Source organism: Canis lupus, chromosome 21 (assembly GCF_011100685.1).
Source record: "Canis lupus familiaris isolate Mischka breed German Shepherd chromosome 21, alternate assembly UU_Cfam_GSD_1.0, whole genome shotgun sequence".
Lineage (NCBI taxonomy): Eukaryota > Metazoa > Chordata > Mammalia > Carnivora > Canidae > Canis > Canis lupus.
Window position 1 is genome coordinate 24,760,700 of NC_049242.1, and position 26,119 is coordinate 24,786,818.

The 26,119-nt window shown below is 39.4% G+C and overlaps 1 protein-coding gene across 3 annotated transcripts in view; it reads left to right on the forward strand.

Moving 5' to 3' along the window:
- The first annotated feature begins 1,299 nt into the window (after positions 1–1,299).
- Positions 1,300–26,119, forward strand: part of FAM168A (family with sequence similarity 168 member A) — a 186,831-nt gene continuing 162,011 nt past the window's right edge. The window contains exon 1 of one of the 3 annotated variants that reach the window (XM_038568709.1): positions 1,300–1,569. The gene's annotated coding sequence lies outside the window, so the exon portion shown is untranslated. The remainder of the gene's footprint in view (positions 1,570–26,119) is intronic. The other 2 variants (XM_038568708.1, XM_038568707.1) reach the window with 2 other exon arrangements.

Below are 26,119 nucleotides of genomic sequence, written 5' to 3' on the forward strand. Positions count from 1 at the left end.
TTTTTGAAAAAGTCTTATAATTAAAAAAAAAACTATGTGCTCTCGTTAAACAATTCAGGCAATAAGAAAATAAAAATTGTTTGGTATCCGACACCCTTTCTTCCAAGATAATCACTAATAATATTTTGGGGAACCTCTCCTGAAATCTGTGCTTATAGAATATCGTTTCAAATATCACAAATTGTACCATTATAAACATGCTGTTCTGTAACCAATTTGTTTCCCTCGAGAATAAGTTATGAATAGCTTTTCATATCAATAAATAGATCTATATCATTTTAATAGCTGCTTACTACTTTGTTGTTTGTATTACAATTTAACTAGCTCTTTTTGATGAACATTTACATTACCCCTGTAATCCACAACCTCAGATAACCAGCTTGTGCATTCAACTTTTCAAAAAAACATATATTTTTTTAACATTTTATTTACTTATTCATGAGAGACACAGAGAGAGGCAGAGACAGGAGAAGCAGGCTCCATGCAAGGAGCCCAATATTGGACTTGATCCCGGGATCAAGCCCTGAGCCGAAGGCAGATGCTCAACCGCTGAGCCACCCAGGGATTCCTTTTCCAAAATGTTTCATTCTCTTTTTAAGGTAAAGAATTTAAAGTAATGGAGCTGGGTTAAAAAGTATCTTTTGACATTTGGATTTCAGTTGCCAAAACGTCCTCTGATTTGCAGGGAGACCAGGAGGAAGCTGGTGCATCAGCTCTGGTGCGATAGTGGCAACGGTGATGGCGAAGAGAATACAGACTCGGGTGATCTATCCCCACTAGGCCTATCCTCAGTGGATTGGCATATTCCTATCCTTTTTCCTCTCTTTCACTTCTTTTTCTTAACATGGAGGAGGAACCAAGAACTGCATCTCCCAGCATTTCACAGGCACCACACCCCCTGGGAACTGTAGTACCGCGTCTGAGAAGGGTCCGGAAGGAGGGCGGGAGACTGTGGGGCATGCTGGGAAATGTGGTCCAGCTGCGGGGGGGCGGCGGCGGTCGCGGTGTGCGTGTAAAGAGGCTGGAGACGCCGCAAACATCGCTACTTGGAGAAGAGGGCACGGGGCGACCTCACCTTCCGCTCAAGCGGTCTTTGAGTCGATAAAAGCGGACGGCGGATGGTGGACTTCGCTACATCGTCCGTAACCGGGGAGCGTTTGGCCCCTCCACAGAAGGCGCGAGGCTGGCAGCGTAGGCCGCGCAGGCCACGCGCGGGCCGGAGCAAGGCATGCCGGGAGTTGTGGTCCCGGCGCGCTGAGGCTGTGGGACGTGTCGCGGCGCCGCGCAGGCTCCTCCTTCCCCGCCCTTCTTAGCGGTCCCCCGCCCCCTCCCTCCGCCTCCTCCTCCCTCGCCCGCAGCCGAACGTCCCCTCCCCCCACCCGTCGGGCTCTCGGTCGGCTACTGCAGAGGATTCAGAGCCGAGTCTGAGGAGGAGGCTCCGGTTCCCTGCGCGCCATCCGCCACCTTACTGGACACGGGCGAGGGAGCGAGAGCGTCGCCGCTGTAGCCTCCAGAGAAGACAAGGGCATCGCCGCCTCCGCCGTCGTTTTCGCCTGCAGCGGCTAGCCGGTGAGACCTCCCCCCGCCCCCCCACCCCCGCCACCTCCCCTGGTCCGCTCTCCCGGAGCCTGGGCCGGTGATACTTACGGAGAATGAGAGTGGGGGCTGTGGAGACCCCGCGTGGGTTGGGGGAAGGGGGTTGAGGTCGCGATGGAACGGCGGGTTGGCCGGGGAGACTTGTCCTGGCGCGGGGCTGGGGGTGGGGTGAGGGTGGGACCCAAGCAGGTTGCAGGGTGAGTGGGTGGGGGGGCGCCAAGGGAAGGGGACTTTAAATAGCGATTGACCCGATATGGGACAGGAGTGTGAGGTTGGGAGGTCGGGGTGGAATTTGGGGTGGTTTTGGGCGAGATGGATCAGGAGAGTGGAGTGGGATGGCTTTTAATGGGGGAGGGGACTGAAAGAGGGTGATGGATTTGGGGTTGGCTTGGAGCAGTTGACAGCTTGGGATCCAGCCAGGGGTGCAGGGTAGGGGGATGATTTCAATAGACAGTGGGATTGCAGGGTTGGATAGGACCCTGGGGGAGGGGTGTTAATTCTCGAGGGTGGAATTTGGGGTGGACCTAAGGCAGACTGATGGAGGTGGTAGGAGCTTGGGAGTAAGGGGCTTGGCATGGGTTGAGACCTTAGCTGGAAGTGGGCACTTGCCATCTCTGGGTGGTGGAATTTGTGGAGACTTATGGAATAGCGTAGGTTAGGAGAGTAAAGGAGGTAGAATTTGGGGTTTTTCTGGGGAGTGCTTATGGGAATTGGAATAGGAACTGGTTGGGGTGGGACTTTTCAACGAGAGGAGTGTGATGGTTGAGCTGGCAGGAGGGGGGGATAAATTAGAAGTTAGGCCCAAAATGGGCAGGCAGAGATTGAAATTAGAGGGGGGCACAAGGGATGGGATTTAGGGTGATTTTAGAACCACCGGAAAGGCATGGTGGCTCCCTGGGTGCAGCGTCGAGGCAGAGGGCTCAGAAGATGCTGCTGGGCTAGACTCACTGAAAGTGGCAGGTGGTGAACAAGGTAGGGAGATGGCATCTTGAAGAAAATGTCCCTTGGCCAAGGTGGCAGAGGAATTTTTGGAGAAGCAGTGTCTTAGATGAACTGGTAGGACTGGAGAGGTGGTTGCTGATGGTAAGGTGGCAAAGAGGCTTTTTAAGGAGTGAGAGACCTGGAGTTGTAGGTATGGACGGGGCAGGGAGGATGGAATGGGGCAGTGAGCAGGGCTGGGAAGAGGTGGGTTGGATGATGTTAGGAAAGATTCTGATGTCCTCCAAGAGACATAAGAGGGTAAGGGATTGGACTTAAATGGACAGCTCTGGAGGCTGTGGTTGGGGGAGGGACAATAATCAGAAGGAACTTTGCAGGGGACAGAGAAGGTACATTAAAGATTCTCTTTCCTAGACGACATTTTAAGCTGTTAGTTCAGTCTTTTTAGTTTCATTTATATTAGTATCGTATTTTGGAAGTAAATCAACCTGAAGGGTAAAGTTAAGAGGGGCTTCAGTTAAAGTAGAATTAATCAGGGGGAGGGTGTTTTCTATTCATTTATCATAAAAAGAAAGTTTTGGGGAAAAAAATCTCTTGGACTAAAGGTGGAGAAGATAAAACTGGAATGTGATATATATCTTTCTGTATGATGTCTCTGCCTTCTCCTTTCCGCCCTCCCCTTGGTGCATTTAAAAATTAGTCCTGGAATTTGGAATTAAATAGATTTGATGAGCTTGAGGTATTTAAGGGAGCATTCCTTGCTTGAGAACCCATGAATGAACCTGAAAAATATGAGGCTGAATTTATTTCCTAGTCAGGCAACGTGCATGTATGTAGAAAGAGGTTAGGCCTTTTTTTTTTTTTTTTTTTTCTCCTCTTAAAATTGATTGTCTGAAGACTCCATTTATTGGTGTCCTGGTTTGCAAGGCAATTAGGCCCATCATTGTATTGCAGGCTAATAATCCTGAGATGAATCTTGGCACCACCGCTTTATGTAAACAGAGAGAAGACAGGAAATATGGAAATGTCATAAATATTCATTGGTGAAATGGTTTGGTATTGATGGAGTTTTTCATTTGATTCTCTTTTGGCATTACTTGATAAGATTTAAAATAATTGGACTATATTTCTATAGATTGAATTTTCTTCTGAAGGAATTCAAGTGGTCAGAATTCTGTCAGATATGGATAAATAAAGCATATAGAATCATTTTTATTTTATTTTTTAAGGGTTGGTGTTGATGTAGGCACATTACATTTAACTGCAGCAACAATGTCTCCATCTATTCATCAGCAATTTTATTTAAAGCTTCAATGATAAGCATATCATTTTTATGGCAGAATGGTGATGGTGGAAGGTAAAGAAGGGTATAACTGAGGGAAACAGCTTTAGGGAAACAATTTTCTGCACTTAATTGCATTAACTATGATATGTTAAACATGAAGTGGCTGTTGATTAGAGCTCAGACTGAGATAACATGGGGAGGGATGTAAAGCGGATAAAATTGGCATCAACAGGATCAAATGATTCTGTTTTTGTTCGAGCTTCAGAGTTCAGCTCTTAAACAAACCATTTTCTTTGGCTTTGACAGTTGAGCACATAAAAATGTTTAGCTCAATATTTAGGATTTTTTTTTTTTTTGTAGTTCCAAAATGGACAGAATAATGGCAGATTGGCCTTATCCTTCAAAGTGTTTTGTTATAAGGAAGCTCTATTAAGATAAAAACCAGGTTTGAGTAGTTATCTGTAATTCGATGAGCGTAATTTAACTAATGCAAGCATTTCTCCTCATAACTTTACTCTCGGGTCCAGACATTGCTTTTGTAGATCTGCAGGCTTGAGCTACAGGTGAGATATTTATATTAAAACTATAGCTTTTGGGATCCCTGGGTGGCGCAGCGGTTTAGCGCCTGCCTTTGGCCCAGAGCGTGATCCTGGAGACCCGGGATCGAATCCCACATCGGGCTCCCAGTGCGTGGAGCCTGCTTCTCCCTCTGCCTGTGTCTCTGCCTCTCTCTCTCTCTGTGTGACTATCATAAATAAGATAAAAAAAAAATTAAAACTATAGCTTTTGAAAGCAAGCCTGAGAGAAATGTCTTGGTGGATATTTTCCCTCCTCACAGCTGTGGGCACTTGTACAGTGGAAATGTATTTTGTGTTTGATTAAAAGTGTTTGATTCTTCTGATATTCCGGTAAGAAGGAAGGAGCAGATGGAGGTACTGGTAGACAGACCCCTTGGTAGAATGAATGGCTGTGAATTTATGGGTGAAGAGTCCTGAGTTCAAATCCCCGATTCCACCCCTTGATAGCTGGGTGATTTCAATAGTCATTACAACCTTTCATATTTAGGGTTAATGGTTGCACAACATTGTGAATGTACTTATTTCTCCTAAATTGCACATTTAAATATGATTAAGATGGCAAAACAAAAACTTATGCTTCACAAGGCTGTCAAGGGAAACAAATCAGTTCATGTTCATGAGATAACTTTATGCCCCGAGAACACTATACCTATATGAACTATTTGTTCAATATTTATTTCTTATTACATGCTAAATGCCAGGGGAAATGAAAATAAACAAAAAACAGTTGTCAAGGAGTTTTCATTGTTGGGCGAGATAGTGATTTAGATGTAGTAAGAGAAGTGAAGCATAACTAATGTGGTTGTTAAAGGTGTGGATTTTCAAGTAGGTGCACCATTCACTGCTGGTTGTGTGACCTTGGGCACAATGGTCTAATCTGTAAAGTGGGCATGAGAGAATAATTTCATAGGGTTGTTTTGAGGATTTGTTTTTATTTATTTATTTAAGAATTATTTATTTATTTGTGAGACACACAGAGAGAGAGAGAGAGAGAGAGAGAGAGAGAGAGACAGAGACAGAGACAGAGACACAGGCAGAGGGAGAAGCAGGCTCCATGCAGGGACCCTGGGGTCATTCCCTGGTATGAAGGCGGCGCTAAACCACTGAGCCACCCAGGTTGCCCTGTTTTGAGGATTTAACAAAATAATCCATGGAAGGTATTTAACACAGTTTGGTTACATAGTACACATTAAAAAATATTGCTGGGGATCCCTGGGTGGCGCAGCGGTTTGGCTCCTGCCGTTGGCCCAGGGCGCGATCCTGGAGACCCGGGATCGAATCCCACATCGGGCTCCCGGTGCATGGAGCCTGCTTCTCCCTCTGCCTGTGTCTCTGCCTCTCTCTCTCTCTCTCTCTCTCTGACTATCATAAATAAATAAAAATTTAAAAAAAAAATATTGCTGCCATTACTATGAAGTAGGAAGATACTAGAATGTGAATAGCCTTGTGTGTCCTACTGTTGAGTTCTTGGTAGTATAGTGTCCTATAATTTATTAAAGAGGGATTACTTTGTATTATCATCTCACAGTTTATCTGCATATTTGCATGTTTGTACATATTTGCATATTTGTTGTCTAGGAACTTTAATCAGTAAAGTACTAAACATATGTTTTAGCTGTTAGCTTTCTCATCTATAGAATAAGAAGAAAAACTGCTCTGAGAGTTTAAATGACTGGCTTAAGGTTACACAGTAAGTGGAAGAGTCTGGGTTATAGCTCCCAAATTCTGATTTCTCAACCATGTTTGTATCTTTTTAAGTTGTGAAATAAACCATATATATAAAGGTGCATATAACATACATTTTTAAGGAATGGAACAAATTGAAGATCTGTGTTTTCTGCTCCGCTTAAAAAGAAAATTTGTAGTATCTTTAAAGCTTCTTGTGATTCCCTGTGTGATTGAACGTCTCTCCTCTCTTCCTAAGTAACAGCTTTCTCAAATTTTGTATGCATCATTCCCTTTCTTTATAGTTTTACCAAACAAGTGCATATCCTAAACAATATATTTTTTTATCTGTGCAATTTATATAAATAGAATCATAGTGTAAGTATTCTTCTGTGACTTACTTTGTTTTTATTGATTATTCTTATTTTTTAACTTTATTTTTTTATTTTTTATTTTTAATTATTTTTTAACTTTAAAAGAGCGTTTTTCTTCTAGCATTAAAATAACATGCACATGGTAGAAATTGGAAATTACAAAAAGTAAAAGGAAGCAAATTTATTGTCTAATTCCATTTATCTGGCAGTACTTATTTATATGTAAGTAAAAAATATGTGTGTATATGCACACACACACGCACATATATATATCTAGACTACCCCCCCCCCCCCCCCACAGGTAGTTGAGATAGCAAGAAATATAAATACACACACACACACAGGTAGTCTAGATAGCAAGAAGGAAGCAAGTTTGCATTTATGGCTGATCAGATTATCCAGATGTGGACCAGTCGTACTTGGATATAGGAATGAGAGGGGTTAATAGCAGCCTTTGTGAGCTTTGAAACAGCACTTAGAGTTTCTATCTCACTGGCAGTTCTTTATTTATTAGATACTAGTTTTTTGTTATATCACCTTAGCACTACATTTCATATTTTAATAAGTCACCTAATTCTTTTGGTCAAAATTTTTGTGCTTTTTCTTTTTGCAAGAAAGACTACTTGGTACATTGATCCTTTCCTGACCCTGACCGTACAGGAGAGTCTGTCATCTGATGTACAGAGAGTACCATGAATGGGAAGTCCTCACTTATACATATCGGAATTCAGCAACCTAACCACCGAGAATTTTTTGTTTAAGAGATGTGAAATCCAAATTCATTAATACTCTGTTGGAGCTTCAGTTTACTTATCTGTGAAATGGATTTCAAATGAGATAATAAATGTGAAAATACCTTTTAAGCTGTAAAGGATTATATAAATCTTAGGGTTTTTCCCCCTCCTAGTTTACAAAATTGAAATCCCTACACAGAGGTGAAAAGCTTGTTATATTTGGTTTATTGTTTTTCTGAAAGGTTCTCCTTGGGGAAGGGAGTATATGGACAGTTCACAATTTCTCCCTTGAAACTTGAAGATTGTTGGATATAGTGGGACAGGGAAGGTGTAGAGGAATTCATGGGACTTGGTTCCACTGTTACTGTGCTGGCTAGCTCAAAATGAAATAATTGAGGCTATATTGAAGTGGAGAATGCAGTGCAGTGTTTGCTCTTCATTATCCTGACAAAACTCAATTTTCTACTTGTAACTTATTACTAAGACAGAGTAGTATAGTGAGATAAATTATCTATGCATATGTAAAAGGGAGATAATACTCCATTGTTGATTTGTTGTATGGGTTAAAGGAGATAAGGACAGAGAACCTGGAACCCTGACTGGCATATGTATAATTGGTGCTTAATATGGTAGCTATGACTGCTATTATTTTTATTTTACTTATGAATTGTTTAATTTTTCCCCTTAGGCTGTTCTTTTGTTATTCAGTGTTTCCTTGGGCTGTATCTCCTCACAATCATTTTACATTTGGAATATACATTTATCTTAATATTATCATAAATAAAGCAAAACAAAGAACATAAATCCACAGCTGCAATACATTCCAAGGCAAAAGAGTTAGTAGTCTTGTCTGTGTCAGATACGTTTAAGAGATCTGTTTAACAAATACACATTGAATGATTATTAGATGACAGTGAGGGAGTGCTGGAAATATGGGATACAAAAATTAAAATTCCCTGCTTTTTTTAAAAAATATTTTATTTATTTATTCATGAGATACACAGAGAGAGAGGCAAAGACCCAGGCAGAGGGAGAAGCAGGCTCCATGCAGGGAGCCTGATGTGGGACTTGATCCCGGGACTCCCAAGATCACACCCTGGGCCAAAGGCAGGCGCTAAACCGCTGAGCCACCCAGGGATCCCCAAATTCCCTGCTCTTAAGAAGTTTATAGTCAATTATTGGGGAGGCAGACATGCGACACATTGCATTGCTTAGCACAGTAGGACGAATGCTACAGTGGGGGCACAAACAAGGGGTATGGGAGAATGGAGGTTGGTGTGGCCTGATCTGCCTGGGGAGCAGGGAAGAGAGAGTTGCTAGGAGGGATTAATGCTTGAGCTGAGACTTGAAGGAGATTTGGATGTGTTGTGGAAGAAGAGCTTAAGAATGGTTCATGAACTCAGACCATATCTTCCTTGATTGTTCCCTCCCAGTCTCCTTGTAGGCTTTAGTTTGTACCTCTTTTAAGGTCTTTCTAGCATGTATACCTACCGTAAGACCAAATAAACAAATCCTCAAACATAACTATAGTATAGATAGTATAGTCATGCTCCTGTTCTTTCTGGATGCGATGGCACTTACCTGGAAAGCCCTCTCCTACCAAATTTCTTAATCTTTACTTGTTCATTAGGTAAGCTGTACTAATGAACATGTTTTATGGTTTTGATTATCCCAGTTTGTTGTTTAGCAGGAAGAAATTTTTGAATCTCCTGAAACTAGCTGGTATTTAAGAAGAGATCTTTATTTTTGATTTTTTAGTAAATGTTGGTACTCCTTAGGGTTGACTCCTTGGCTCACTGGACTTAAGATTCTTCTTTAAGTAGTCTTGTCCGTTCTGTTGGCTTTAACTTCTACCTGTGTGCTGATGAAATATCTCCAGCTTAGAGCTTTCTCCTGATCTCCAGATTTGTAAATCTCCCTGGCTTCTGGCCATCTACATACATCCATTTAGATATTCCTTAGATTCAGTAGATCCAAAACAGAGCTCATTTTCCCTGTCTACTTTTAACTTCTTCCATTCTGTACCCCCTCCCACACAAAAAGTTAAAATCCTTTCTTCCTGTAGTTTTGTAACTTAAATGCACTTCAGTCATACTGGCTAATGAATCTGTACCATTAGTCTTTTTTAAAAAAAAATTTATTCCAGTATAGTTAACATACAGTGATTAGTTTCCTGTGTATATACAGTGATTCAACAACTCTATACATTGTACTCATCCTAGGTGTGCTCTTAATCCCCTCACCTGTTTTACTGGTCCTCCCCTCCCCCTGCCATCTCCCTTCTGTTAATCATCATCTTTTTCTATAGTTAAGAGTCTGTTTTTTAGTTTATCTCTTTTTTCTTTCTTTGTTTTGTTTCTTAAATTCCACATGTGAGTGGAATCATGGTATTTGTCTTTCTCTGACTTATTACACTTAACATTATACCCTGTAGATCCATCCATGTTGCAGATGGCAAGATTTGATTCTTTTATATGGCTGAGTAATATTCCATGGTGTATATATATCACACATATACCACATTTTCTTTATCCATTCCTCTGTTGATGGACCCTTGGGCTGCCTCCATAATTTGGCTATTGTAACTAATGCTGCTGTAAGCATAGAGCTGCATGTATCCTTTTGAATACATGGTAGTAAATTTGTTCTTGTATTCTTTGGGTAAATTACTGGATAGTAGGGTAGTTCTATTTTTAACTTTTTGAGGAATCTTAATATACTGTTTTCCATAGTTTGCATTCCCACCAACAGTTTTTCTCCACATCCTCACCAACACTTGTTGTTTCTTGTGTTTTAGATTTTATTTTATTTTATTTTATTTATTTATTTTTTTTTGTGTTTTAGATTTTAGCCATTTTAAATGAGGTGATACCTCATTGTGGTTTTTATTTTTATTTTTATTTTTATTTTTTAAGATTTTATTTATTTATTCATGAGAGAAACAGAGAGAGAGGCGGAGACATAGAGGGAGAAGCTCCCTACAGGGAGCCTGATATGAGACTTGATCCCCAGATGGGGACTCGATCCCCAGACCCCATCCTTGATGGGGACTGAATCCCCAGACCCCAGGTAACACCCTGGGCTGAAGGCAGACACTCAACTGCTGAGCCACCCAGGCATCCCTCATTGTAGTTTTTATGTGCATTTCCCTGATGATTAGTGATGTTGAGCATCTTTTCATGTGTTTGTTGGCCATTTGTATGTCTTCTTTGGGGAAATGTCTGTTTTTAAATTGGATTATTATTATTTTTTTGGTGTTGTATGAGTTCTTTATATATTTTGGTACTGATTATTAGATATGTTATTTCTCCTTCAGTAGGTTGTCTTTTAGTTTTGTTCCCTTTGTTGTGCAGAAGCTTTTTATTTTGATTTAGTCCTAATAGTTTATTTTTGCTTTTATTTCCTTGCCTCAGGAGACATTTCTAGAAAAATCTCACTATGGCTGATGTCAGAGAAATTACTATCTGTGCTTTCTTTTAGGATTTTTATGGTTTCAGGTCTCACATGTAAGTCCATATCCATTTTGAGTTTATTTTTGTGTATGGTGTAAGAAAACGGTCCAGTTTCATTCTTTTGCATGTAATTGTTCAGTTTTTCCAATACCATTTGTTGAAGATACTGTCTTTTTCATTACATATTCTTGTGCCCATAGTCTTTTCTTCTCCTTTATCTTTCATAGCCAAAAAGAAATCCTTCTAAGTGTTTTCTGGAATTCACATCCCCTTTCCTACTAAACCACCTTAGTTCAGACCCTTATCTCACCTGGACAAGTACAATGGGTTCCTAACTGGTTTCTGTATCACCCATCTAGTAAACCAGTCTTTCACTCAGCAGCTAGAACATGTACCCAATAGATGTGTATGTTCACATCATTCTCTTGCCTAAATCCCTTTAGCAAGGCTCTAAAGTCTAAGCTTTTTAGCATGACTATTAGGCCTTTTGTGACCTATCCCTATGTAGTTCTCCTACCTATACTCTTCTATGACTGGTAATACTGAGTAGCGTGTAGTTCCTATAGATACCTTGCAATTTCACACCTTTGTTCATGGCATTTTTCTTTTTATTCATCCCTCTGGGTTGGGTCATCTCTCCTAAGAAACCTTTCAGAACCCTTAAGGTTGCCATAAAGTGCCCCCATTTTGTTCCTGGGGTCATCTGGTGCATGCTTCTGTCATAATACTCTGTTAGGTAAATTAACTATTTTTGTCTGCTTCTTCAGTTAACTCGAAGTTTCTTGGTGGCAGGGACTGTTTCATAGTCATTTTTATAGTTTTAGTTCCTGGAGGGTGCATCACAAGTAGTGAGTGATTAGTTTTTGAACTGAACCTAGTAAGGATAGATGACAAAACAGTAGTATGATATTCTAATAAGGAGTGAGGTGATATGTATTTTTCAGATGTGATTTTAAAAATTTATTTAGAATGGAATTTAGAATTTAATTGGATTGATAAAGGGCTTGGTAACAATAATGGTGTATAGCATAAGGTTCAGAAGTAGAAGACAGCAAGAGGGTATATTTAGGAGTTGGCAGTTGCTTTCAGTAAAAAATATTTTAGGCTTGTGGATCACATGCAGTCTATTACTTCTCCTTTTCCTTTTCCTCCCCATCTTCATCCTGCTCCTCATCTTCTCTCATTCTTAACTCACAGGCTATCAGAAATCAAATTTTAAGTTGTAGAATGTTAAAGATCAAAGAGATTAAAGCAAGTTCATATTTCTTATTTATTATAAAATTTAGTGCCTTGGGAAATTGTGCATATCTTTAGTGTAGAGAACAGTTACAGAAACTTCTTTGTCAATTTACTACTTTGTGTATCTAAAAGTTTAATCTTTTAAGGCAGCTCTGGTGGCGCAGTGTTTTGGTGCTGCCTGCAGCCCAGGGTGTGATCCTGGAGACCTGGGATTGAGTCCCACCTCGGGCTCCCTACATGGGGCCTGCTTCTCCCTCTGCCTGTGTCTCTGCCCCCCCACCTCTCTCTCTGTCGCTCATGAATAAATAAATAAAATCTTAAAAATAAAATAAAAGTTTAACCTTTTATTTATTTATTTATTTTTTTAAAAAGATTTTATTTTATTTATTCATAAGAGACACAGAGAGAGAGAGAGAGAGAGAGAGAGAGAGAGAGAGACAGAGCCACAGAGGAGAAGCAGGCTCCATGCAGGAAGCCTGATGTGGGACTCGATCCCGGGACTCTAGGATCACACCCTGGCCTAAAGGCAGGTGCCAAACCGCTAAGCCACCCAGGGATTCCCAGTTTAACCTTTTATTAAATGGGCCATTGATCACTGTATGAAGATATTGTAAGAACACTTTGGTTTATAAAGCTCCAATACAACTCTTCCTCCTCCCTCTATTTAAGCAGATACCTAGGTCCTTTCAGAATATGCCTATTTTTATGATGATATAGAGTGTGCTTTTTCTTAGATATGGACATTTAAAAATTTATTTCATGTTATGTTATTTTTTTTTTAAAGATTTTATTTACCTGAGAGAGAGAGAATGAGAGCGAGCACAAGGTTGGTGGAGGGGCAGAGGGAGAGGGCTCCATCTCAGGAACCCCAGGATCATGACCTGAGCCGAAGGCAGATGCTTAACTAATTTTGAGGGCAGACACTTAACTGACTGAGCCATCCAGGTGCCCATATTTATTTATTTGAGAGAGAGAGCATGCGCATGCCAAGCGTGTGTATGTTGGGGGCAGAGGGACATGGGGCCAGAGAGAGAATCTCTAGCAGACTCTCTGCCGATTGAGGAGCCTGATCCCACGACCCTGGGATTGAGACTGAGCCGAAATCAAGAGTTAGATGCTTAACTGACTGAGCCACCCAGGCACCCCAGATATGGACATTTTATTGTTTGTTTGTTTGTTTGTTTGTTTATTTATTTATTTATTTATTTATTTATTTATTTATTTATTTATTTATGATAGAGAGAGAGAGAGAGAGGCAGAGACACAGGAGGAGGGAGAAGCAGGCTCCATGCCGGGAGCCCGATGCGGGACTCGATCCCGGGACTACAGGACCGCGCCCTGGGTCAAAGGCAGGCGCCAAACTGCTGAGCCACCCAGGGATCCCCTGATATATTTTTTTATAGTAAATTTCAGTCCCTGGCTGATTCAAGATTATGGTCTTGATTTGACTTTTTATTTTTTATTAACGATTTATTTATTCATGAGAGACACAGACAGAGAGAGGTGGAGACATAGGCAGAGGGAGAAGTAGGCTCCTCTCAGGAACCTGATGTGGGACTTGATCTCAGATCCTGGGGTCATGACCTGAGCCGAAGGCAGGCACGCAACTGCTGAACCACCCGGGCATCCCTTGATTTGATTTTTGATCATGTTCTTCAAGCTTGACAGTTTCTGCTGATACTCATATTTTCTAGCCTTTGTTTTGTCATTTTTTCACATATCCTAGTTTTCTTTTTAAAAAAATTTTATTTATTTATTATTAATTAATTAATTAATTAATTAATTTTTATTTATTTATTTATTTTTAAAGGTTTATTTATTTATTTAGAGAGAGAGAGGCAGAGACACAGGCCGAGGGGGAAGCAGGCTCCATGCAGGGAGCCTGACATGGGACTCGATCCCGGGTCTCCTGGATTACACCCCGGGCTGTAGGCGGCACTAAACTGCTGCACCACAGGGCTGCTCTTATTTATTTATTTTAGAGAGCTTGTGCTTTTGTGAGTTGGGAGTGGGGAAAGGGGGAGGGGCAGAGAGAGAGAGAGAATTTCCAGTGGACTTTGCACTGAATGAAGAGCCCAATGTGGGGCTCGGTCTCACCACCCTGAAATCAGTGAACTAAGGTGAAACCAAGAGCGAGACGCCTGACTGGACCATCCGGGTGCCCTGCATATCCTAGTTTTTTAATGTGTCCTTTTATTTTGAATTTAGCAAAAATCTCCATCTTCTGCAAACATATTTATAGCATTTTACTTTACCTATAGTGTATAGGTATGTCATGTTGCATTATTTTCTTAAGGATGAAGAAATCAAGACTCAAGAGGGTAAATTTGACTGGCCTAGGACTAGGAGTGGATAAAGATGCAAAGACAAAAGGGGCCTAAAACTTGAGTATCTCTAGTAGGTAACATACTGGGTATTTTCTCTCCATTATATAGTTTAATCATCACATTTACCCTGTATAGGGTATTGCACCTATTTTATAGAAGAGGAAACTGAGCAACTGAGGCTTGTAGGGATAGAAGTAGCTTATATTTGGTTACATAGTGAGAAAAGAGAAGCTTGTATTAAAAACCTGATCTGCCTTGCTCTGAAGTCTTCCCTGGTTTTAAACTCTGAGATCGGTATTTTTCAATCTACTTAGAGGAGTAGTATTTGGGTACACATTCAAATCACCCAAGGAACTGTTTAAAAAAAAAAAAAAGATGAGACATGCCCAGTTCCACTTCAACCAGTACTAACAGAACTTCTGTAGATGAGCCTTAGGTAGGTTGTTTATGTGTGTATGTTTATATAGAACATATAAATTTAAAAAAAAGTTGTATTGAGGGGAGGTGGGTGTGGGTGAAACAGGTGAAGAGGATTGAGAGTACGTTTATTACGATGCATATTAAGTACTGTATAGAATTGTTGAATCACTATATTGTACACCTGAAACTAATATAACACTGCATGTTAATTATACTGGAATTAAAAAAAGAAATTGTGCTGAGATATATGTAGCCTGTGTAGAAAAAAATGCACCGAAAGTATAACCAGCACTCCGATCAAGAAAGGGAACATTACCCCTTCCTCCAACATAACCAGTATTCTGACTTCTAATACCACAGATTATTTTTGCCTGCTTATAAACTTTCGTAAGGTATGACTGGCTTTTTGCACTCAACTTTGATTTATTTATGTTCTTGTGTGTAGCAATGGGTTATTTTTGCTCATTGGTATATTAGCAGTTCTCAAACATTTTAATATCTTCACTCTTACTAATTACGACGACAAAGAGCATTCATATGTGGGTTATATCTATCAATATTTGCTGTATTAAAGATTAAAACTGCAGACACTTGGCTCACTCAGTCAGAAGAGCATGCTACTCTTCATCTTGGGGCTGTTTTGTGTGTTTAAGCCCCACAGTGGGTGTGAAGATTACTAAACAAACAAACAAACTGAAATTTAAAAAGTATTAACTTATTTAGAAATATTAAATCTATTAAGTATTAGCATATTTCAATGAAAATATGTTATCCCAAGTCAGAACTATTAGAAGAATATTTTACATTTTTCCATATCCTTTTACTGTCTGGATATAGATAGATTTATATTTATTTTAATTGGAGTATAGTTGACACCTGACTGGGTATATTTCTGTTTCTACCTTCAGTATTTTGCAATTGGTTGTTTTGTATGTAGTTTATAAAGAAAATCCACGTAGATATCCACATAGATATGTGGCTGGAAAAGGAAGGAATTTATCGCTCTTTTAGATAATTGTGGATATTCTTTTTTGATACTACACCAAAACTTGATAGCTGTTAATTTCTTGAAGGTCCACTATGTTATAGAATCTAAAACTATATCGGTGAGCTTTTCTTACTGTGTTAAGTTAAAATCTATTAATCTGTTTTGTACTTTGAATAGATCTTCTACCTGTGTGTGATTTTGTAGCATCATGCATTGGTCATTTGGAAAATATTGGCTTACTGAGTTATGCAGATCTTCTCAATGTTGACGTATTCTATTATATAATGTCTAAAAAATCTCATTTGTTAATATTACCACCAATCTTATCAGACAAATCTTTTTTTTAAAGGTTTATTATCTTTTTAGAGATTTTATTTGTTCATGAGAGACACAGAGAGAGAGAGAGAGAGAGAGAGACGGGCAGAGACACAGGCAGAGGGAGAGGCAGGCTCCATGCAGGGAGCCCGACGTGGGACTCCATCCCGGGTCTCCAGGGTCAGGTCCTGGGCTGAAGGCGGCGCTAAACCACTGAGCCATCCGGGCTACCCAGACAAATCTTTTCTAATTCTTTCTTCAAAGCTCAAATTTTTATCATTGACAAGAAATAATGACAGTTTTCCATGCCCTGAGACTCACATTGTTTATTTTTGAAAAAATGTCTGCTGAACATTGAAGTCTGAATAATCATAGTTTGTCTGTTAGTTGTTCTTTCAAATAAAAATGGTGTTTCATGGAAAAAGCTGCTAGTTCAGCCTGAAACTTAATTGCACAAGTTCTTTAGTGTTTTTGAGACAATTCTTGTACGTTAGTATGCAGGAGAGGTTCTTTATGCATACTTCCTATTTCATCACAGAATATTAAAAAGATGTAATAATTGAGATTAATAAAATTATTTTTGTGGCTTCATCAAGAACATTCTTTAGTGAAACTGAAACTAGTTCTCTTTTTTTGGCATGGTTATAAAGAATACAAAGATACTATTACAGTATGGTATTACTGCCTTCATTCAATATAAGATGGTATATTTTTATTTATTTGTATGATTGTGTTTCCAGGCTTTACTTATTTCTTACTGAGGGAGGAGATGATTTTGTTATACCTTTACTAACAGTACTGTTTTGAAAGCCAGCATGAATGCAGTTGATTTTTCCTTGGCTTAGTAAAACCAAAATGCTGTAGAGTTGAGCAGTTTCATAGGTTTCTCTGGATGTTAGAAAATCATTGGGCTTGGTACTTATTTTTTTACCACTTTGTGGTGAAGGAAAGGTATGAAATGGCCTTTAAAGAACTGTGCCTACCTGTGCATAAAAGTGGTTCTGTATGTGTATTTAGTCTTCCTACTCATAGCCTGGAGAATTTGCAGAAGAAAAAGATGCAGAAGAAAACACTGCTAAGTAATGTTGCATAATGATTCTGGTTTTTTACTGTGATTGGGCAGGGGAGAATAGAAGAGGTAGGTTAGGCAAGTTGTAGTACTGAGCGTTATTTTACCTTCCTGCCAGCATGTTTAAACAGCCTGGAACATCAGTTCTGAGGGGAAATTGAACATAAGCTTTTCTGTTGTGGCCATTGCCAACCCCCCCCCCCCCCCCCCCCTTGTGTTGTCTCTACTATAGTCCGCTGTCATGCAGCGTTCCTCTATTCTTTGCCCATAGTTGGGTCACTGGAGCTGTGTATGCAATAAACATGTAGATACTCAAAACTTGATTTGTGACAGATCCTAGAATCTCACTAGAAATGAGTGAAGGTTATATTGGGAAATGAAGAAGTTTGGGACCTTTTTTATTGCCTTTCTAACTCTTAGTTCTTTTCTGTGCTTCCAGGTTTCCTCTTTATTAACTTTTTGGTCAACTTTAACTTTTAGATAACACAAAACAAATGGTACAAAACTAAATTTTATCAGTACTCAGCTTGTGCATTTGATTTTTTGGCCCTAAATATAGGATTTGAGTTATCAATTATGGTGGTAGAAGGACTGAGACTTTAGGAAATGTGGAGTTTTATGACTGCCTTGTTAAGCCCTTAGTGGTTCCTGACAAGTAATTTAAATTATGGCTCCCAAAAGAGGTTTTGCTAACTAGAGTCTTAGTAGAAGATAACAATAATCATTTATGGTTGTATTTATTTAATTAACATGAGTGTCATGCTCTGTGCTAGGTAGGTTCCCTTCCCTTCCCTTCCCTTCCCTTCCTTTCCCTTCCCTTCCCTTCCCTTCCCTTCCCTTCCCTTCCCTTCCCCACCCCTCCCCTCCCCTTCCCTCCCCTTCCCTTTCTCCTTCCCTTCCCTTTCTTCTTCCCTTCCCTTTCTCCTTCCCCCTTCCCTTCTTTCTCCTTTCCTTTCTCCTTTCCTCTCTCCTTTCTCCTTTCCTTTTTCCTTTCTCCTTTCCTTTTTCCTTTCTCCTTTCCTTTCCTTTCTCCCTTCCTTTTCCTTTTCCTTTCCATGTAGGTTCACCCAGTGTGGAGCCCAACGTAGGGGTTGAACTAATGACCCTGAGATCAAGACCTAAACTGAGGACGCCTGGGTGGCTCAATGGTTGAGTGCCTGCCTTCGGCCTAGGGCCTGATCCTGGAGTCCCAAGATCGAGTCCCACATCAGGCTCCCTGCCTGGAGCCTGCTTCTCCCTCCGCCTGTGTGTCTCTGCCTCTCTCTCTCTCTCTGTGTGTCTCTCATTAATAAATAAGATCTTAAAAAAAAAAAAAAAAAAAAGACCTGAACTGAGATTATGAGTCAGACGCTTAATCATTTGAGCCACTCAGGCTCCCCATGTGCTAGGTAGGTTCTGATAATACACAGAGATGAGTAGTATGTCATCTCTGCCTCTAAGAGGCTCCCTGGAGCAAGGGAAAAGGTATAAACAAATACATTACATTCAGTGTCTTATAGATGCTGTAAAATAACTAGCAAAGAGGATGGTGTTAGTACCTTTTTCCTGGAGGAGTTCTTGGAGGAGTAGACACCTGAGCTTATTTCTGAAAGAAGACTAGGTTTGCTGTGTGGAAGATTCTGGATGTTGAGTCAGAAGATCTAGATTTGAACTCCGGCTCAGCCACTAACTAGCTCTCTGAATTGGGGAAAGTTGTTTAAGCACTCTGAATTTCAGTTTTTTCTCCTATAAAGTAAAATAATCATGTCTATATCTACCTTTGAAAGTTGCAAGGATTTAATACATGAGGAAGAACTTCATAAAAGTTCTGTACAAATATTATCCTGGTTTTTGTTTCTTATTCAATGATAATAGTATTTTGACAGATTGGAGAATCAGTTTTCTTAGCCAGTCCAGAAATAAGTGAGAAAAAGAATGGGTATATTAGTACGTAGATGTCATTTTTTAAGTACTAACACTATTGGCATCATGAATTAGGGCAAAGAGTTCTAAGTCTAGAGTTCACGAAACTTTGGTTCTTTTTATTGTTTTGTTTTGTTTTTTAAATTTTATTTATTTATGATAGTCACACAGAGAGAGAGAGAGAGGCAGAGACACAGGCAGAGGGAGAAGCAGGCTCCATGCAGGGAGCCCGACGTGGGACTCAATCCCGGGTCTCCAGGATCATGTCCTGGGCCAAAGGCAGGCGCTAAACCGCTGCGCCACCCAGGGATCCCTGGTTCTTTGATATTATGGAAGATACTGCTTAAGATGTTTAAGGTGTGGTCTCTGAAAAAATATTGAGTGTGGTTCTGAGTGCCTTGGATGGCAACAAGCCAAGTGGAAAGAGCTCCATTTCTTGTCAGAAGACTTATATTTGTGTCACTTAGGAGTTTATTTAACATTTCAGAATTGCATTTTCTCATTAGTAAGGCAGAGAAAAATAGTAGTTACTTTGTAGACTGGGAAGTAGGGATAAAATTGGGTAAAGTGGACACCACTAGCCTTAGTTTTAAAAGTTTAATTTGTAGAATATTTAAAATCTTTTTCCTTTTAATACAATAGACTTTCGTAGAGAACCTTTCTTTAAAGAATAAAAGGGGCTTTCTGTCATTTATATTGTACTAACACTAATAGTATTTTACTTCTTCAAATGTATTGCTCTGAATAATTTTGTAAGGTGAGTTTAAATCCCAGTTCTGGCATTTACTGGCTTTGTGACCTTCAGTTACTTAATCTTTCTATAACTCATTTTATCCATCTTTGAGATGGGAATATAGTGGTAGTTACAGTATAGTTGTTAGGATTAAATGAGATAATCAGATAAAGTGTTTTTAGTTTGGTGTCGTTAATTTTAATAAATGATAGATTGTTATTATTACTTCCATTTTATTAGTGAGGAACTGTATAGAGATTAGCAGCCTGACTAGGTTTACTTGTAAAAATCAAAGATGAGTTTAGTCCAGGTTGGGTAATGCCAAAGCCTTCATTCTTTATCCTATTTATTACCAGGCTATGTTTTGCAATTAATATTTAATTTATATGGAAGTGTATTATGAGGTGCTGTAGAGTATTTGGGAAAAATCTGTTACTCTTAGGTACTTAAAACTTTCTTTCACAGTGATATTTTACTAATAGTTTACAAAGTCTCAAACTAAATTGCTCAGGGAAAGATTTCCTTGGCCTGGCTTGCCTGTGATCAGACATAATTTAAGGGTAGATATTCTGGTTACTAAAAAGTGGTCGGTAGTTACTAAAAGAGCAGTATATATTTTTCCCTCCTAAACAGCTTTATCTTTTATTGAGGTAAAATTGACAGCAAATGACAGAAATTTAATATAGTTTTGACATATGTATATACCTGTGAGACCATCACTACAATTCAGATATGAATATATCCATCACTTCCCCAAAGTTTCCTGGCACCCTTATGCAGTACTTTCCTCCTGTTCTCCCTGATTCCCCATCCAGGCAACCAGTGATCTGCTTTCTGTTCTATAGTTTTAAGATGGTCTAGAAGTCAAACCAATCAGGATTCAGCTGCCACTGAACTAGTTGGGCATCTTTGGACAAGTCATATCATCTCTCAGCCTAGTTTGCTAATCTGTAAAATAGGAGCCCTTTCACTTGTCAAAAAGACCATAAGGAAGATAGGAATAGGAAAGCCTGGCATGGTGTCTGACTCATAGTAGCCCTCAGTCATTGAAAGTCAGTATTACCAGTGCAGCTTTCATTTAGTGGTCTAGAATACATTTAGGAGTTCAGAGCTCCAAAATGCTTTTCTATCACCTTAAACCTTGTTGTCCTCTCCCACTGAATGAGCTTTTAACAGGGCAGCTTGAGGCACTAAAGGGCTTTTGGTTACCATCCTTCCCTCTTCTATGCCCAGTGTTCACATGCTATTAATTATGAACAAATGTTCTTCATAAATAAGCAGAGAACTCCACAGAAGATTTTTGAATTCCTGATGCCTATGTTTAAGTCTGGCATTGTGATAAAGCTGCATGAGCAATGAGTTTGTAGTCAGAGTTCTGAGTTTTAGTATCCTTGCTGTGTCGGGCAAATCATAAAATCTTTCTGAGCCTCACACATAAAGTTTTCTCACATATAAAGTTGGGAAGGATCATACCACACAAATTTGTTCTGAGGGCTAAAGGAGAATTTGAAAATGGATTGTATGATGGAAGTCTTAGTTCATATGCATCATTGCATGACTGCCTTGCATTGTTAGAACTTTGTAAAAGGCTCAGGCAGCATTAAACATGACATATAACAGATTTTTTTTCAAAAAAATATATTAGGTTTTACTAATAGTACAAAAAAGCAAAAAACAAAGGTTAAAAGTGCTTTGAATTTAAAGTCAGAGAAACTTAAATTCAAATCTTATGTTAGTAGCTGTGTCACCTTGGACAAGTTATTTAATTTCTCTGAGCCTAAAATTCTCATCTGTCAATAATGGATATCTAGTCTGCCTTAGACGGTTATTGTGAGGATTATAAATAATGAGTGTGCAGTGGTTGGCATATAGCAGGTGCCCTGTGATGCTTAGTTTCCTTCCTTCCATTTCCAAAATTGGTATAGACTTGTGGAGTTCAAGTGAGCTATTACTGAAAGGATTACTTTTGCCTTCCTCATTCCTTGATGCAGTTTGGCCCAGGCTAGCTGTTAGCTAGTCTCAGATTTCTCATTTAAGTCTGGAAATGAAGTTGGAAGTTTATGATGCTAGCCATTACTGTAAAGGGATTTTTTCCCCTAATAATGGGAGGAGCCAATTCCATGTTTTTGTACTTTCTTATTAAGTCTCATTGCTGTAGCTGGAGATATTTTGTACTGTGGGAGTCAGGGAAACTGGGGGCCATTTTCTTGTCTTTTCTATTTGTGTTTATTTGGGTTGGAGAATTGTCTAAACGTTTCTGAGTGAATAAAGTAGATTTCCTTAGTTCAGGTTCTTCCTCCTGGGCAAGCCTGGAAATGACTTACTGAGGGTGGCAGGGCGATGGGGAAACAAATGGGAAAACATGGGGGAAACTGGTGAGTTCTGCTTGTAAAGTTGTCAGGGTCTTTGAGTTTGGGGGCAGTGGAGAAGAGTTGATTCTCTGTTCCTCTCTTCCTTCAGAGCGTTTACAGCCCAATACAAAGGGAACTTTAAGATGGAGGTCTGCATTGTAATTTCCTAGAAATTGCTGCTTCTGGTAACTACTCATTCAGTTTGCACCTCTTTGCTGCAGTGGATGAAACAATAGGGACAATAAAGCCATTTATCTGATAGCTGTAGCCTCAATGGGATGTTTGTTTTAATAATGGTATAATTTGCAGGGCTCATAAATTGTGATTTTATTCTCATGGAAATAACTGCCCGGTGGTATTTGGATTCTCAGGTCTCCTGTTGTGGATAATTTCACTAACATTCTGGCTGACAATTCCCTTTATTCTAGACTTCGTTTTAGATTGTTCAGACTGGTTGGGTAATTAGCCCAGTGCAGAGCCAATTTTCTTTAGTTTGGGACTGGCAGGTGGTTACTAGGTAACTAGAGGATCTTCTGAACAGGGAAGAAATTCTGCTTAGGGATTCAGAGAAAAATAGCTGAGTTTGGTTTTGATTGTCATCTGGGATTTTTGTTTTTTTAAAGGTTTTGTGTATTCGATGCTAAAGTATCTGGATGAAAATAAAAAATTAAATTACCTGAATATTTATTTTCCACACTACCGAACATCCCTTTATTTTTGGAACATCATGTGTTTGAGTTTTAAATTTCCATCTACATATTTTTACTGGAAATATATCCACAGAGGGTAAAGGATGATAATAGCTACCACGTACTAGACATTGCCTCTAGGTGTTTTAAATACCTTATCTCTAAATCTTAATTAGAACCCTGAGAAGTGGTATTGTTTTTGTTTCATGTAAGTAGAAATTCTAATTTGGGGAAATAACCAAATTAAGATACCTCAGCTAATAAGTGGCAGGCAGTTTACCAGATTGAAAACTCATGCTAGGTTTTTAATTATAGTATAAGACATTCTGAAGAAACATTGAAGTTTTTTGTTAAGCTCTGAGATATTATAGCAGTTGGCTCAGTAATTATAGTAATATACATAAATTAGTACTACAATCACATGTAGATATCTACGTAGATATCTATATATCTGATTGTTCTTCCTGTCATCTAACCTTGTACTACAGCAGTAAGATACCTTGGAGTATTTTGATTATCTTACCAAAGTTAAAGGCCTTTCAAACATACACTGTTTAAGAATATTTTGAAAGGTACCTTGGGCAGTCCAGGTGGCTCAGCGGTTTAGCGCCGCCTTCAGCCCAGGCAGTCCAGGTGGCTCAGCGGTTTAGCGCCGCCTTCAGCCCAGGACCTGATCCTGGAGACCCGGGATTGAGTCCCACGTCGGGCTCCCTGCCTGGAGCCTGCTTCTCCCTCTGCCTGTGTCGCTGCCTCTCTCTCTCTTGTGTCTCTCATGAATAAATAAATAAAATCTAAAAAAAAAAATATTTTTTTTGAAAGGTACCAAAGTGTGGTATAATATCTGGAAATGGTTTCAGATTTGGAGTTTGGAGCCTAGGTTTTTATTTTTTTTAATTAAAAATTTAAAAATTAAAAAAATTTTTTTAGAGAGGGAGGCAGGGGAGGGGCAGGGAGAGAGAATCCTAAATTGGGCGTGGAGCTCTCCTTGCAGCTCAGTCTCACAACCCTGAGCTTATGACTGAGCTGAAATCAAAAGTTGGACTGCTTAGGTGCCTGGGTGGCTCAGTCAATTAGCGTCTGCCTTCAGCTTAGATCATGATTCCAGTGTCCTGGGATCAAGCCTTGAATCAGTCTCCCTGCTCAGTGGGGAGTTTGCTTATCCCTCTGCCGCTCACCTTGCCTGTGCTCTCTCTCTCAAATAATAAAAATCTTAAAAAAAAAAAGAGTTGGACAGTTTAACTGAGCCACCCAGGTACCCTGGGAACTGCCACTTATTGGGTGATCTTGGATAAATCTCTTAACCTGCATTCACTAACCCTTAGCCCTTGGATAAGCCTCATTTTGCTCATCTGCAAAATAGGGATATGATACCCATTTACTGGGAACAATAGTGTTAATCTAAATGATAGTGAAAAGAATATATATGTGATAGTGCTTATTTAGTATATACCTGTAACATAGTAGAGGCTCAATAAATGTTGTTTTTCTTCCTTTAGACTAACTCTACTAATAACTTTCTATTATTATTGGCTATTGGATTTATTAAAAGCTGGCTGACTTCTAGTGCCACTGTATTATTGCATTTCGTGTTGATGCTGTGAAATTGACAGTTCATTTTTCTTGAGAAACTTGCTGTCCAAACTAGGTAATTTGTTTAAGGGACATATAGACAGCTGGTTCATTATTTACACGCTTGGTCAAAAGAGTGAGTGCATATGTGGTAAGGGCATTGGATTTGTGACATACAAGCTTGCTGAAATTCCATCTTGGTTGCTTACTGAGTTTCTTGGGACAGCTGACTTTCTGTAGCTCAGACTTGGGATAGGGAAAATAATAGCTGATTTTCTCATCTGTTGTGAGGCTCAAATGAGATAATAGATGTGAAATGCCTTTTAGATTGAAAAGTGCTAGGTGAGATAATATGTGACTTTCATAGTTAGATTAAGGAGGGCTTAGTGAGAATTAACTATACCATCTTAAGAGAGAAATTTTGAACTTTGCTTGAACTGTATAAAGGAGATATTTTGATGAGTTTTATGTTAGCTGTTGGGACAGTGAAGAGAAGAGGCCAGAATAAGGTTCTTGAGCAGAGAAAGTATTGGGTGAATGAATATAACTGAATGGTGGAGGTGAGAATAGGGTGGGTGGAAGTACAGCTGTGAGGCTGGCCAAGGGAATTTAGAGAAGAGCTCTTGGTCTAATCTTGTCCATAGAGCAAAGAAGAAGGAGGCTCCTTGATTAGGAAACTTAGAACACTATGGATTGTGTGGAGAATTGGTTGAAAGAGTAAGGATGGTGGTAATGGCTGTAGCCTTTCTCATGAGGACACTCAAGTTGAAAGCCCAGCTTTAAGTCTTCTAGGAATATGTACAGAAATTAATATAGATTTTGTTTCATTCCTAACTCTCCCTACCCTGCCCCCCCGCCCCGAGCTAAGTGTGTTCATGTTTGGGGGCAAGTTCCAAGCGAATCTTGTGCTTATTGTATATTAATCGTTTGGTGGTTCTCAGGTGAGAACATTGGCATATTTTCATTTAAAAGAGGTGCAGATGGCTGGCAAGTAGTGGATCTTTATTCACAGACTGGAAAGCTTAATTTTGTGTAGTCATATTCAGATTATCTCTTCTCTGAAAATTGGTTCTGCTTACAGCATTTCAGTAATGCAGATGATACTTTTCCTAAGTGGAACATCAACCAAAATTTTTAATGTGTTTAATTATTGATGTGTCTGAATGTTGCAGTGTATTGGTTAAAGATTTTTTTCATGTGAGGAAAGCCCTAAATTTTGGTGCTGCACCAGTTTTATTGATTTTTCTTCAGGGACATGTCAGTTTTCCTTTACTATAAGTGACTGCATTATGTTGTCTGGATCATTGCCTTTTCTGTTGGGTATTGGGGTAGAATATTTGTTGTATAGGATGGTTTTTAAGTCTCCATTTTATTTGATTATAAGAACATAGTTAGAGGCCTGAGTGGTTCAGTTGTTGAGCATCTGCCTTTGGCCCAGGTCGTGATCCTGGGGTCCTGGGTTCGGGTCCTGCATCAGGTTCCCTATAGAGAGCCTGCTTCTCCCTTTGCCTGTGTTTTTGCCTCTCTCTGTCATGAATAAATAAAAATAAAATCTTAAAAAAAAAAGAAAACAACATGGTTAGACTTCTCTATTCTATTCTCTCTGTCTGCTAGTATGAAGGTGTTGCGGTGATTAGGTAGGAGATGGATTTCCATAGGCCTCACTCCGAATCAGTGTGATTTACTTTTTCATATTAACTTCATATATAGTAATGTCAACTGATATTTGCATAAATATTTCTTTGTAAAGTATTTTATGTTATGTAATATTTTTCTTTTTTCTTACTTGTTTCTTGCACTAAACTGATAGCTCTTTGGGGGCAAGACCATGTGTGTGTGTATATATATATGTATATTTTTTTTAATTAAATATTTTATTCATGAGAGAGAGAGA